The following is a 15,332-nucleotide window of genomic DNA, read 5'->3' as shown; positions in this document are numbered from 1 at the left end:
TTTATTCTTTTCTTTGGTTACCAAATCATTTCTGATTTATTTATTATTTATAAATAAGATCAGACAATATATATAGACGAAGTTGGTTAGTTTCATTTCCAATATCCACAAAAAAATATGAATTTTTTTCGTTCATATTGATGGTTGATGGACAGTAATTTTTCAAAATAAAGTTTTCTGTTGTTGATTCTGGTTAATATATGGTAGCTTTTTGGGTTGATTTTTTTGGGGGGGGGAAGATTCATTCATTTTCGGTTGGTTTGTTTTTTGTATACATGGATATACTACTTTCTCTTTTTTGAGACAACCAAAAATGCTTTTAACCCAGAAGTGCAATGTAATTTTTCTGTTTTTTTTTGTCTTTTGAATGAATATATTGCGTGTAGGAGTGTCTCATGATGATGATGATAATCATCATCAATATATAATGGCCAAAAGCAACAACAACAAGCAAAAAACAAAAAATACATTCAAGTTTTTACAGAATCATTTTGTCAACAATGGAAAATTTTTTCTTTTTGAAATATAATTTCTACGAAAATGTTTTGAAGAGTTTTATTTATTGGATATTTATTAACCAAAAAAGAATTGAAATTAAAAATTTTATCCGGATTGTTTTCTTTTTCTCCGGAAAAAACAAACTTTTTACTTTTACTCTTTTCTCTGTTTTTTTTTTTGGAATTCCTAGCAACTCTTAAATACTGAATGATATCGAAATGATTGTGCTGTTTCGTTTCTGGTTGACAAAAGTGAAAATTTATTAATATTTTTCTATGGAAAATTTTTTAATCCAGGAGATTTGTTGTTGTTTATGATGGTCGTTCATTCATTCATGCCGGTTGTTGTTCAAAAAAAAAAAAAATTCAAAAGTTGTAATTTTTTTGCGTTTCTGGCACTATCATTATATTTTTTCCCCCATTGGAAAGACCAATTTATTTTCCATGACGACAACAGAATAATGTTTGTTGAAAACAATTTTTTTTTCTGGCGATAATTATTAGTTTGTTGTTGTTGTTATTGTTATTGATGATAAATGTTGTTGTTGTTGTTGTTGTTGTAAAAATATGCAAAATAGTCAGATTATTATTATTATTATTATTGATTATCCATGAAAATTGTCAAATTTTTAACCGAAACAACAAAAGGAAAAATACCGACAATGTCATATAGTTAACTATTTTAACCCCAAAAAGCAATCATAACTATTCATCAAACCAAACTGGATCAAAAAATCCTATTGAAAATATAGGTAATATATGTGTGTGTAATGTTTTGATCTTTTTTGGGATATAATTTCATTTCATCCAATTTGAGACCACACACGATTCTTTGGGTTATTCTTTTCTGTTGGATGTTTTCAATTTATCATCGAATTCAGTGGTAATAAAAATGCACAAACACACAACCAGAGAGAGAGAGAGAGAGAGAGAGAGAGAGAGAGAGAGAGAGAGAGAGAGAGAGAGAGAGAGAGAGAGAGAGAGAGAGAGAGAGAGAGAGAGAGAGAGAGAGGCACACACACAAACTAACTCTACATTATCAAATTTGTATGAATTTGAATCCAGAAACAACAACAACAACAACAAAAACAAAAATTCAAAACAACAACAACAAACATTGAATTTATGGATGAATAAATTCAATCGAAACTTGTGATGATCATCATCATCAACATCAACATCATAAATTCTTTGGTTCAATTCACAAATAAAACCTTATATTACAATAATAAAAACAAACAGAAAACAAAAAAAAACAGAAATGATAAAGAATCCAAAACATATGAAAACCACCAAACAAAAAAACACAAAACAAAAAAAAAAAACACAAAATGTTGATTGAATCGTTGGAAGAAATCAAATCAAATGATTTTCGATGATGATTCAATTTCCGATGTTTTTTCTTCTTCTTCAAAAAAAAAATTCCTAATCCTCCCCCATCCATCATATGATGAGTTTGAGTGGCATTTTGTTTGGCGCTGATGCTGTCATTGAATCAATTCTTCAGAAGGGATTTTTTCCCCATAAAAAATGAAATTCGGGTTTGTTTTTGTTCAAGTGTTTGTCTCTCACTTTAAAGTATCTGTTGTAATTAAAATTATAAACTTGAAAATCGGTTTTCTGTTTTTTTTTGTTTGAAATTGAATTGAAAACTTTTTCATTTTCAAAAAGGATTATCCAAAATAAAATTGTAATTGAAATCAAGAATCATCATTGTCGAAAATCATTGACCAGTTTTTTTTTGTTTACGATTCTTTGATGGCCAGTATTTTCACTTTTTCACTATCTTCATTTTTCTCACTTGAAATCGATTGTAATTCATTGGAATTGAAAAGAATTGCAAACATTGCAAATTATCAAAGACAAACACACTTATTTTGGTGTTGAAAATATGATTAATTTGATTTTCTCATTGAGCATTGCTTTGTTTGTTTTGATTTTGGGTATCGAATTCTTCTTTCTGGTCTCTACACACAGATAGAAAACTTGAACTTGGTAAAATCCCCTTGCGATTATCATTTGTATTTCTTATGGTTTCAGACATTCATTCATTCATTTCTGCAAAAAAAGAAATTCCATAATTTTTTATTTCCCCTTTCCAATTTGCCATGTTGGACAATAAAAATTCAAAAAAAAGGCTTTGGTTGGTTGAATGAAAAATGAATTAACATGTTCGCTCTCTCTCGGTGTGCGTTTTTTTTCACAAACATTTATCATTTTTTGGTCATTAATGAATTTGGCTCTTTTCTCTACACTTCATAATAACAACAACAGCCAAATATAATTATCGTGCATGTAAAACTCGAATTAAACAAATTCTGACAAACATTATGATTCTGATAAACATTAACAACAACAACAACAACAACAGCGAAAATTTTTGTCAAAAAATTTTAAAATCAGTTTTTTTTCAAAAAAAGCCCAAAATGAATTTAACCATTTCCTGAACTACAGCAATTTTTATTACAACAAAATTGTTGTTTCATATGGTTGCATACTACTATTTCGTACAACATTTTCCAGAATTTGATTTATCTTTCTCTCGGGCACAAAAGTTATTCATTCATTCATTTATTTTTCACGCCAAATTCACTTTATTTATATTCATTCATCATAATCATCAACGGTAGTTTCGTTTATGAATTTAAATAATTCAATTTTTGCATACATCATTTATTAATGGCTTTTTTGTTTTCTTTGGCTTCGTTTCCACTTCGTAATTTTCCATAACTAAACGTTTTTTTTCTTCTCTGGTTTGTTTGGCTTCTTCTTTGGCTATTGCTGTTGTTATGAATCAAGATAATGAAAACAATCTTAAATATCTCTATTAATTTTGGGCATCCAAAAGAAACAAAACAAAATTCATCATATTCCTTGAAGATAATTTCAATGTATAATAAGAATACGTGCAACCAGTAACCAGCAGAATATTCTTCTGCCAAAAGAACCAAAAAAAAAAACGGACAAACAAATGTGGAAATAGTCTTTTCATTTCATTTTAGATTAGGATTCTTTTTCGCCAAAACAGATTTTCAAATGGCTATTTTTTCGTTTTTCGTTTTTCGTTCTTCAATGAAATTCTGTAATAATAATTCTGTTTCTCACGTTTTTCCACTCTTCTGTTCTTTTTTTTTCATTCATTTATGGCCCATTCACAAACATTCAATTCGGTAATTTGCTGTTGTTGTGCAATAATAATTCTGTTTTCTTTTTTGTTTTTGATGTTCGATTTTTTTCCATCTAATTTATTCATCCATCCATCCGCTCATTTCATTCCATAGACTTTTTGATCAAAACATAATCGATAACCAAATCTAACGATCCATGATGATGATGATGATGATGACGATCCAATGAGACATTCATGAATTCTGTTTGTTCCAACAACAACAACAACAACAACGACAATATTCTGCTAAATAGAAAATAAATATTAAAAAATAGCTCCATATTGTTTTGTCAGACAAATAAACAAAAAACAAAAACAAAAAATAATCATAAATATCAGGACAATTTAAGATTAAATTGGCTGAATTAATTGAATTGAATTGAATTAACGATACGATACCATGAAGAGAGAGAGAGAGAGAGAGAGAGAGAGAGAGAGAGAGAGAGAGAGAGAGAGAGAGAGAATTAAAATCCATATGACCATAACACTGGATGCTTATGGTGGATGAAAATTGTTTTTTTTTCGTTTTGTTTTTCGTTTTTCATTCAGTTGAATCACATAGTATGGCTCATCATTATTATTATTATCATCGTTTAAGAATAAAGAGTAGAAACGTGACATGAAAACTTTCTTTTTGTTTGTTTGTTCCAAGAATATTCGACAAAAACAACAACGATTCAAATGAAACAAAAATAATAAAAATAACGGTAACAACTATCGAGATCAACAAACAAGTGGAAACAGAAAATAAGTTGAAATAGAAAGAATATCTATTTCGACAGGACTATCATTTGTAAGATTTTGAATAGAGTAATACTTCTGTGTCAGACATTTTGTTTTGTTTGTTTGTTTGCTATTCTAATTCAGCAGAATCGTGATGATTTTCTTTTTATTCTTTTCTTTTGAGGTTTTTGGGTTAACTTTCACTTTCTTTTCATTGATTGATTGATTGATTGAATGATTGATTTGTTATTGATAGATTTTGTAATATCGTAATTGCATTTGAGATCAAAAAAAAGCAAAAACAAAGAAAAAACTTGATGATTCTTGTTCTTTGGTGTTACACACACACAACCACAGAACTCAATTTGTAATCAGAGATTTATTCCTCCCCCACCACTGCCACCACCACATGATTGGTAGAATATTCTTGTTTCCAATTACAATTTCTCCCCTCCTTCCGAGAAACAAAAATCATGCTTATTCCATTTTTTTTTCGTTTCAATCATTTGATTATCAAGCAATAAGAGTTTTTTCTTGTTTTGTTTTTTCCGTTTGCTACATTCAATTCAATCGAATTCAATCTTGTTGATTGATTTTTTTTTCTTTCCAATTCGATGATGGTTAATCCTGATTCTGATACAGTTCATTGGATGAAAATAGAACAATATCCAAAACGGATGGATGGATGGATGGATGAATGGATCGAAATAGATTTTCATTCTAATTTTTTTTTGTTTTTTACTAGTTTTTTTCTTGGCAACACGTGGGGTATTAATTGTATCAAAAGAATTAATCTTTTTAAAAGTATGATTCGTCCAGCTATTACTTATGGTTGCCAAATTTGGTTCGATAGAATTACTGTTAAATCCAAATCAAAATTAGCATCGTTACAACATAATATTTTAATTAAAGCTACTAAATCATATCGTACGGTTTCCAAAAACATCATCTCGGTTGTTTGCAATATCTGTCATCTCGATGATTATTGTGAAATTTTGTCATCAACATATTTTATTCCGGATAAATTGGTCAAAAAATTGGAACGTATCAATCGTGAAAAACAGTATATAGAAAATTATTTCAATGAAACAAATTCAAATTTTCGTAGTTTTTTCCTATCGCTTCCGATCCCTTCTTTCTTTCGTCCGACTTTCTTTAATATGCAATTTCTCTCTGCTCACGGTAATTTCAATAATTATTTACACCGTATGAATATTATCACTTCGCCGTTTTGTGAATGCAATCGTTTTTTTCAAGATCCACAGCATATTCTTTTTAATTGTGATTATTATAATCTTTCTAACCGTCATCAATTTTCGTCTCCTGATCAATTTCTTTTGAATCAACATAATTTCAATATATTTAATCAAATTTGTAGTAGCTATTTTTCTTTAAAACTAACTGTTAATTAATTTTTTTTTATTTTTCAATTCTAAATCTTTTTTTTGCACAAATGCATTTTGCAGCGTGCGTTAATAAAGTTTATTATTATTATACTAGTTTTTTTCGATTTAAACAAAACTTTCTTTTCAATACTTGTATTGTTGATTGGTTGTTACATACATGATGATGATGTTCAAAAATAACACCATGTACGTACGTATGGAAATTATCCGATTGTTTTCGATTTTCATGTTTCGTAATTCGTAGAAATAACAACAACAATGACGACGACGATGACGACGACTATTTCAACATAATAATCTACATTTACATCTCTTACAAAAATTGTAATAATGTGTAGATTAAAGTAATTCAAAAAAACATTAAGAAATTATTTATAAGATTCTTTCTTTCTTGATAAGAATTGAATTGATTTGAGGTTTTTTTTTCGTTTCTTATTCTTTTTTTAACTATTCGATCACTATGTAAGTGTGTCTGTGTTTGCGTGCGTATTACAGAATTTAATTCTCAAACGAAAAAAAAAATAATCTAAATTAACAACGAAGACGACGACGAAAATTTGAACCTCTCAAACTTTGTCTTCGGCAGCAGCAGTATTATTCCGAGTGAATTATATTCTTAAATTTAACGACTCTGGAGAGAGAGAGAGAGAGAGAGAGAGAGAGAGAGAGAAAGAGAGAGAGATTGAATTGAAATCAAATTAAATTAGAAAATAAAGTAACGAAAATAAGAGAAAAGTTCAAGAAAGAAGAATAAAGATTGCAAAATAATGGAACTGGTTTTTTTTGGGTGAAAAAGAAAATCTTGATTGAATTTTCTTCTTCTTCTTCATTTTCGTTTATTTTCGCATTACAAATTACCAAAAAAAAACGGAAATAAAATTGATAATCATCATCATCGCTATAATAATCGTCGTTATAATTTTCAATTCAAATTTAAGAAAATTAACGAAAAAAAGAAAAGAAAAAATTTACGAATTTTTTTTTTTAATTGTAAATTTAATTTGACAATAAAAAAAAAAGGATTTCTGGAAAATTTCTCTGCATATTTTTTTCCCCATCGAGAATCTACTGTCACAGGCAAATAATGAATTATTCATTTTTTAGTCAGAATTTTTTTTTTTTTTTGAAAAGAAAAATTCATTGGTTTTGGTCACATCATTTCCATTTTTATTAGGAAAAACTTCCCATTTTCAAAACCCAATTCATCACTGCTGGTTGTTTTCTGGATGCTAATGATGATGATGATGAATAATTACATGGGGAGATCCAATTTCCAGATTTCAAATGTTGTTGTTGTTGTTGTTCATTTTAACTTTTAACATTTATCCAATGGCATGGCCAACATTCATCCATCCAGCAGTTCTCCATGGAGACGAACCAGTTTCACTGTTGATAATGGTAATGAACTTATTCCTGTAAATTTCCTAAAGGCAAATGAAACATAAAAATTTGAATAACCATTCAAGTGAAAATAGTTTAAAAGTTTATTTTTCATTTTTTTTTTTTTTTTTTGCTACCCGAGAAAAATGCTAATGATATCTATTCTATAGTAGTTTTTTTTCGGATATTTTTAAATTCATTTTAAAAACTGAATGCTGGGGGAAAGAATGATGGTTGATCAGCATTTCCAAGAATTTCTATTTCCACCCCCATCGTCTGCAATCAATGTCCGATCGTAAAATCGAGAAAATTTTTCAAAAACTTTTCTTCGATTCTCGATAGTAAATACTAATCAGAAAAACAAAACCACCAATCAAAATCTAGTTGTTTATTCTCGACAAAAAAAAATTTCTATTCTGGTCTTGTTCTCTGTTTGCTGTTTGTTTGTTTGTTTGTTTGATGATTGTTTTGACAACTAAAACTTGATTTACACTTAATCTAAATGATTGTTTTGCTATAGCAAGTGTGTATGTGCTTTGTTTTAAGTGTTAAAGATTGGTTGGTTGGTTGATGTGTTTGATGTGTTTGTAAGTGTATTGATGTTGTTAACAACAACAATAACCACAATCTACACGTTTCAAGAATCAAAACAAATCATCATCCAACAATGATGATGATGATTGAACAAGAATTGGGTGGGTTATATGTGTTAAATGTGTGCTGGTTGTAAAATGATAGCCGAAATTCATTTGTTGGACTTGTCATTTGTTTTATGATTTTTTGCTTTTCGCTAATGATGCTATATATGCAATGTTTTTTTGCAATTCTGTTTTGGAAATCCCAGAAAAACATTGAATATATTAATTTTGGTTTTATCAACTTGGACAACAGAATCAGCCAAGGAAAAACACAAACAAAATAGCTGATTAGCCAAACAGAAAAACAAAACAAAAAATTCAGAATTTCGGAATCATCATCAAAAAAATGATGACTAAATTGTACTGAAATTGCACTGAAATCATCATCATTTGTGTTTTTGTCATTTTACAAACATATTTACAAATGCAATCCAGTAACCCAAAAAAAAGAAGAACAAGAAGAAACGAATTGCCAATGACAGCTTTGATATGATTTTTTCTTCTTTTTTCTTTTTCTCGAGATTTTGTTTAGTTTTTTTTTCTTTGGAAAAAAATGTTTAAATGATAAATTCATTTACTTTTCATCACCAACATCATCGTGATGAAATTATTAGATTTTCAAAATTGTCAAAACAAAAAAAAATTTTCAAAACCCAAGGTTCAATTCTGTGAATAGCATGATAAAGCTTCTTCTGGCTAGCTGCTGTCAATACAAACGATACAAAATTCTGGTGGATCAAAAATCTCTTCCCAATAATATTTTCGAATCCAAATGATGAAATCGATATTTCAATCAATAGTGTTGGCGATGGTGGTGTTGGAGTAGTGTGTGTTTATATTCTACAGAATTTGTTTTGGATGATGAAACACACACTTCAAATTTCAAATTTCAAATTTCAAAACTGTTTTTTTTTTTGTTTTTTTGTTTGGAAAGAAAGAAAAAAATTCTTTGAAATGTTTGAAGAATTAAATTATTTGTCAACAACAACAACAACAACAACAACAGCGAAAAAGTTTGTCAGTAAAAATAGTTTATTTGTTTTGTTTTGTTTTGTTTTTTTGCATGTTTCATTTACTTGTTTGATTTGTTTTTGACGTTTGAAATTCTTCGTTCTTCGTTTGTTCAGCAGAGAGAGACAGAGAGAGAAAAAGGGGGGGAAAATAACCATTTTTTTCACTGAAATGAAATGAAATTTTGTTTTCCCATTTGAAAATAATCATTCATGCTGGAATATGATGGAATGATGAAGAAGAAAAAAAAATAAACTTTTTTTTCTCATTTTCATTTTCGTCATTGCAATTCCATTATGGCTCGTTGATCATGTTGTTGTTGTCGTCATCGTTAAAAACAAGAAGGGGGTGTATGTACACACTATGAAAATACGAAAAATTCCCATTAATCATTCGAATGAATGGGAAAAACAATTAAATATTTGAAATGAATTTCTTGAAAAAATATTTTCAATATTCTGACCTTGTGTGAATTGAACGATTCTGTGTGAAACCTTGTATGATGAATGAATGAATGTTTCATTTCACTATAGTTTGACATGTTTATTATTCTTTTCTCAAGAATTTCAAATTCAAGAAATTTTTATTATTTCTCGTATTCTATAGGTCGAATCAAGATGTTGTTTTGCGTAAAAAACAAAGTTTCTTTTGATTCCGAAAAAAAAGTTTAAAGTAAAATCGAAATGTAAATGATTCTTTTTGCTTCCAAAAAAAAAAATTCTGAATTTTTTGAGATTTACATATGTGTGGGTGGGTGGCCATCTGTTGAAGCCAAGCCAAAAGTTTGTGTTTTTCCCCCTCCCAAAGCAGCATATCCAATCCATCGAAGCGTTAATGTTTTTTTTTTGTTGGAACAAAATAATTTTGGAAGAATTTTTCATTTTTGTTTTTTTAGCGTAAAATTCTGTCATCCATCATCCGATGATGATGATAATTTTATTATGCCCACTCACATACACACACACCCAGAGAGAGAGAGAGAGAGAGAGAGAGAGAGAGAGAGAGAGAGAGAGAGATTGAAGTGCAATAAACACACACACACACACACAGAATGATAATAACAAAATCCCATTAATTCCAGCAACAAAAATTTCCAAAATTTAAATTTCCTGTTTTTTGTTTTTATGTTTTCATCGTTACACATGAAATATGATTACGAAAAACAACAACAACAACGATGGTAGTTGAAAAAATTCTGCAAAATTCTACAAGAATAACAAAGAAAAAACGAAGGAAAGAAGTTGAAATTCCACCCTATTTGTAGTAACTTTGTAATGGCCTAAAGGATGGCTTGAAAATTTTTCATTTTGTCACTTTGATTTAATTACCAAAGAAGAAGAAGAATTTTGTTTGTCTTTTTGGTTGTTTTCAATAGACAATATTGTTCTGCTGTTGTTGTTTTTTAAAAAAATTTCAAATTTCTGGCTTTTCAGTTTTTCAAAAAGAAAGAGCCGGAAACAAAAAAAAAACAAAAAGAAAATTAAGAAAAATTCCATAGAAAATGTTTGATAATGTTTCTTTCTAAACAAAAAGGTAACCTATAGGAAACTTATATTAAAGAATGAAATGAAACAAAACAGCAATTTGACATCTTTTTGGGTAATTGTTTTCTTGGAACTTCTTGGAAACTTTTTTCTCTCTCTCTCTCTCTCTCTCTCTCTCTCTCTCTCTCTCTCTCTCTCTCTCTCTCTTCATGCTTTACACACATGTTGTTCTTGGTGGATGATGATTATGATGGATGAATATTTTTCGTGGCTAACAACATATGTATAACCATTTCATTTCATTGCATTTTTTTTGACATTCGGCAATTATGTTTTATAAACTTTTAATCAAAAGAAGAAAAAGCTAAACTAAATGAATGAATTTTATGGATGAAAATCTTCATTTTTCATTCAAACAAACTCTGAATTCAATTTTTCATTTTTCAAACTTCTGCTGGATTCTGTTGATTCTGGTCCAAAAGGAAATCTTTTTGAAACCGTTATTTTTTAAGTTCATTTTTTCTTTCAGAGAAGAAAATTCATATATAAATTGAATGAATGTTTGCCGCCATGGCAATTGAGATCCAAACTGAATGAAGAAAAAAATTGCTAATGAAAAGTAAATAAACAAAGTTGATTCAACCAAAGAGAAAATCATTCAATTTTGATTTTATTTAACACTTTGGCTTTCTTCTATTTACAAAGCTGAGAAACAGAAAAACGAAAAAATCATATTCTTTTTTTATCGTTCTACATTTGTTGTCTATTTGGAATTGAATGAATGAATAGCTTTTTTTCTTTCCATTCATTCATTCATTCATTTTCTTTTATTTTTTGGCAGATAATGATGATGATGATGATGACAATAATGAACTCTTTTCTTCTCTCTCTCTCTCTCTCTCTCTCTCTCTCTCTCTCTCTCTCTCTCTCTGGAGAGATTTGTGTTGATTATCATCAACAACATCATTGTCGTCAATAGCAGCGACATACATTTATCTATTTAATTATATGAAAACAAAAGCAAAAACGAAAATAAAGTTTGTTTTTTTGTTCTGTTGAACCATTTATTGAGCAACGGAAATCGGTCTCTCTCTCTCTCTCTCTCTCTCTTTGACTGTCTTTTTGTCTACAGAATCTCTTAGAATGAATGGAAACTGTCAACAGTGATGATGATTCTCTCTCTCTCTGTGTGTGTTGATTTTCAATTTTCACTTAAAGTTTATAAATTATGACAGTGAAGCCAACATTTAAGGAGTTATTTTTGATGATGGCTTTTTTGCTTTGTTTCGTTACTTCGTTAAAATGATGTGTGATTGTTTTCAAATTCAATGCTTAATTAGAAATAAAATGAAAAATTCTTCTCTCTCTCTCCATTCAAAGAATAAAGAAAAGATGCTCATTAAACAATGGTTAAAGGTATTCTTGGGATTTTCTAGAGGCGAAAAAATGGAGAAAATTTTCTCAGAATAATGATTTTTGATTAACTGGAACTAAACCAAAAAACAAAAGAAAAAAAAGAAAAGAAAAAACTTCAGTTTGATTCCACTGTCAATCCTTTTTTTGTTTCATCATCACATTAGATTATTGTGAAACTTTTTTTTTCAAACATTTTTTTGATTAGCTTACGTTTTTTCACTTTGTGTTGTTTTTTGTCAGGCAACCGTTGTTGTATTTCAATTAAATTTGCACTGAAACGCAAATGGATTACAGTACGAATCTGCCGTGTGATTTGCCTGATGCAGATTCCAAAAAAGCCAAGCACCAAGTTTTCTGTTTTGCTTGCAACAAACCTTTTATTATGTAAAATAACATTTGAAAAGTTGCAGATCTTTGATCTTTTTACGTGTGTAAAAAACGATGGAGATTTTTCAAAAACAAAATAAAAAAACAATGAATAAGCTGTGAATAAATGGAAAAGAATATCAGCAGAAAAAATATTCTTATCACGGATACAGATAATATTACACACTGACTACTACACTCTCCATACTTCTCTAATTGGATAGCCAATTATCCATTGCATCAAAGAGGACTTTTCAGTTCTGGCACTGTAATTTCAAAAAAAAAAACTTTTAAGCTTTTCTCCCTGTCTCCCGCTCTTTCCCCTTTCATCTCTTCCCCCCGCTTCTTCATATTCACAGCAAGAAAATTTACGATACAAAAAGGCACCCAGTGATATTACAAAAGGCCAGAAATGTTGATGGTAGCCAATAACTTTCATATTTTCACCAGCAATTAACTCAAAAAAAAATTTTCTTAAAAACTACAAACTAAACAAAACAGAACATTCTTTATCTCAAAGAAAATTCTGTTTGTCATCGTTTGTTTGTCATTTTCGTTTTATGATTATTATAATCGTTTTCTTTCATAATAATGAAAAAAAACGTGATTCGAGTCAAGTAAAAAGTCCAGTAAAGAATAAAAACTTTTTTTGTCAATTTAGTTTTTTCAACAAAAAAAAAATTTAATGAAATCATCAAATTATAACTGTTTTTTCGCATCCAAAAAACTAAACCAATTCATTTACCAATCGACAAACTATAGTTAATTATCAGTTCAGTTTGTCTTGGGCAATTCTTTTTTTCTCCATATTATTATTATCATTGAAAATCATTTTATCTGATCACTGATCAGTGTTGATGATATAACGATAGAAGCTACAGCAAGAAGAAAAGAAGCACTTGATAATCGATAATTGGCCAACAGGGAGATTGTTTAAAGATATTTTCTTTTTTTTGCTTTGCTTTGCTTTTAAATAAATATCTCTCTCTTTTTTTCTGGAATTGGATTTCTATAGAAGAACTAAAAAAAGCAAACTAAAAAAGAACAACGACAACAACAACAATATGGTTATCACCATATTATTTTCTTCCTTAATAACTATGTTTGTTGTTTTTTTTTGTAGTTTCTTATCCATTTCTTGTTGTTGTTGTTGTTGTTTATTAAGTAGATAAAACAACAACAACAACAACAACAAAATCATTCAGAAAGACATCATCGTCATCATTCTGATATTAATAGAAATCATTTCCAAAAATTCTTTCCTTTTTTTCGTTTGTTTTTTAATTATTATCATTATATATTAATGGACATCATAGAGAGAGAGAGAGAGAGAGAGAGAGAGAGAGAGAGAGAGAGAGAGAGAGAGAGAGATCATCAAATGAAATGAAACAATTTGGATTTCCATTCAAAAAAAAATTCTTCCCATTTGTTTTTCGATTAGAAATGGAAACAAAACAAAAAAAATAGATTTCATTATCATCATTATCATCATTATCATCATTATCATCATTTCCTTTCCTTTCCTTCTTTCTTTTGTTTGTTTGTTTGATGAGATTTATTTCGGTCTGCAATAGAATTTTCTAACATTTGATAATGAAAATGATTGAATTGTCTAGTCTGTGTGGCTGTCTATGAGAGAAAGTCTAATTTCCGTTTTTCTGTGTTTTTTTCTCTCGTTATTTTCATTGAATTTTTATTCGATAAAGACATTGACAATCGATCAATATGATGATGATGATATGGTTTATTTTTAGCCAACCAAACAGACGAAGAAGAAGAAGATGAAATTTCACAACATGACAATCACAAGATAAAATGAAATTTTTTTTTTGGGAAAAAAAAGAGAGAAAATCTTGATGGAAAAAAGGAATTTTCTCTCTCTCCACTACTATATTTATTGAAAGAAATAAATGAAACAAACAAACAAAATAACGAATTGATTGACATCAAACAAACAAACAAACCAACAGACTGCGAAAAAAAAACAAACAAACAAACAAAACCCAATGATGATAATGTATTCAAAGAGAGAGAGAGAGAGAAAGAGAGAGAGAGAGAGAGAGAGAGAGTGTTGATGATGATTGTGGAACTTACACTTAGAGAGAGAGAGAGAGAGAGAACCAAAACATTTGAAAATAGTTTTTCAAAGCATCTTATGAAATGTTGGAGCAAAAAGAAGATAGTTGAAGAAGGAAAAATCAAATCATCATTATTTAAACATTAGAATTTCTTCTTCGTTTCTGAACTTTGAAATTGTCATTTTTTTCTTCTTCTTTCTTTCATATTAAAATATATATCGATTTCTTCAGAATCGTTAACACTTTTCACTCTATTTAGTTTATAAGTAAATTCTTTTCCTTTTTTTCTTTTGCCAACCATATTGAAATGATGATCAGTGGTTGCGAAAAAAACAAAAAATTGTTGCGTATATACTGTGGAACTGAAGAATTTAAATTGGAAAAAGTTTTTTATTTGATTTTTTGTTTTTCTCATTTGCATTTTTTTCATTAATTATTCGTTTTTTTTTCTTTAAAAAATTTTTTTCAAATCAAATTGACTTGTCAATGGCAATGACAACGACAACTATGATGATGTAATTACCTTAGTGGGTGATGGCGGGGGTGGAATTGAAGGCAAGGAGGGGGTTGCACCACGGAATTTTTCCGATTCGATCAGAACAAAGTGAGCGAATTATTTCCTGAGTTTTTCTCCCCCTGAAATTGTCAATATGAAAAAAAATGATAAATGATTTTCGTTCGGTGGTTGGTTATATCGATTGGTACATCATCAATGTACATTTTGCTCGTGTGTGTGTGCGTTTTGTTTGTTAACGACGATGATCATTTTGATGATAAATGGCATCTTTTTCCCTTGTTTTTCGCTTCTTTCCCCATGTTGAAATCATTGAAAAAAAAATTTAAATTAAAACGGGTCACACATTGATGAGATGATTGGCGAATGGTTACCGGGGTGGTGGTGGTTGGATGGAAAAAATGAACTGTAATTTGATACTTTTTTTGGAGATATTTCAATTGATTTAATCAAAAAACTGAATGAATATTGGAAAAAAAATCGATTATATCAATTTTTTTCTTCATAGTTTATCGATATAATCGATATTTTATTTTTTTTTACCATGAAATATAATATATTCAATTTAAATAATGGAAAACTTTACTTTTTCCTTTTCTGTTGGAAAAAATTGCGTTTTTTGAACTAAACTAAACTAAACTGAACTGGGA

The sequence above is a fragment of the Dermatophagoides pteronyssinus genome, unplaced genomic scaffold (assembly GCF_027571235.1).
Source record: "Dermatophagoides pteronyssinus isolate colony J.1.1.1.1 unplaced genomic scaffold, Derpt_VIB-CSIC_2022.12 sq0043, whole genome shotgun sequence".
Taxonomy (NCBI): domain Eukaryota; kingdom Metazoa; phylum Arthropoda; class Arachnida; order Sarcoptiformes; family Pyroglyphidae; genus Dermatophagoides; species Dermatophagoides pteronyssinus.
This window is presented reverse-complemented; position numbering follows the sequence as displayed.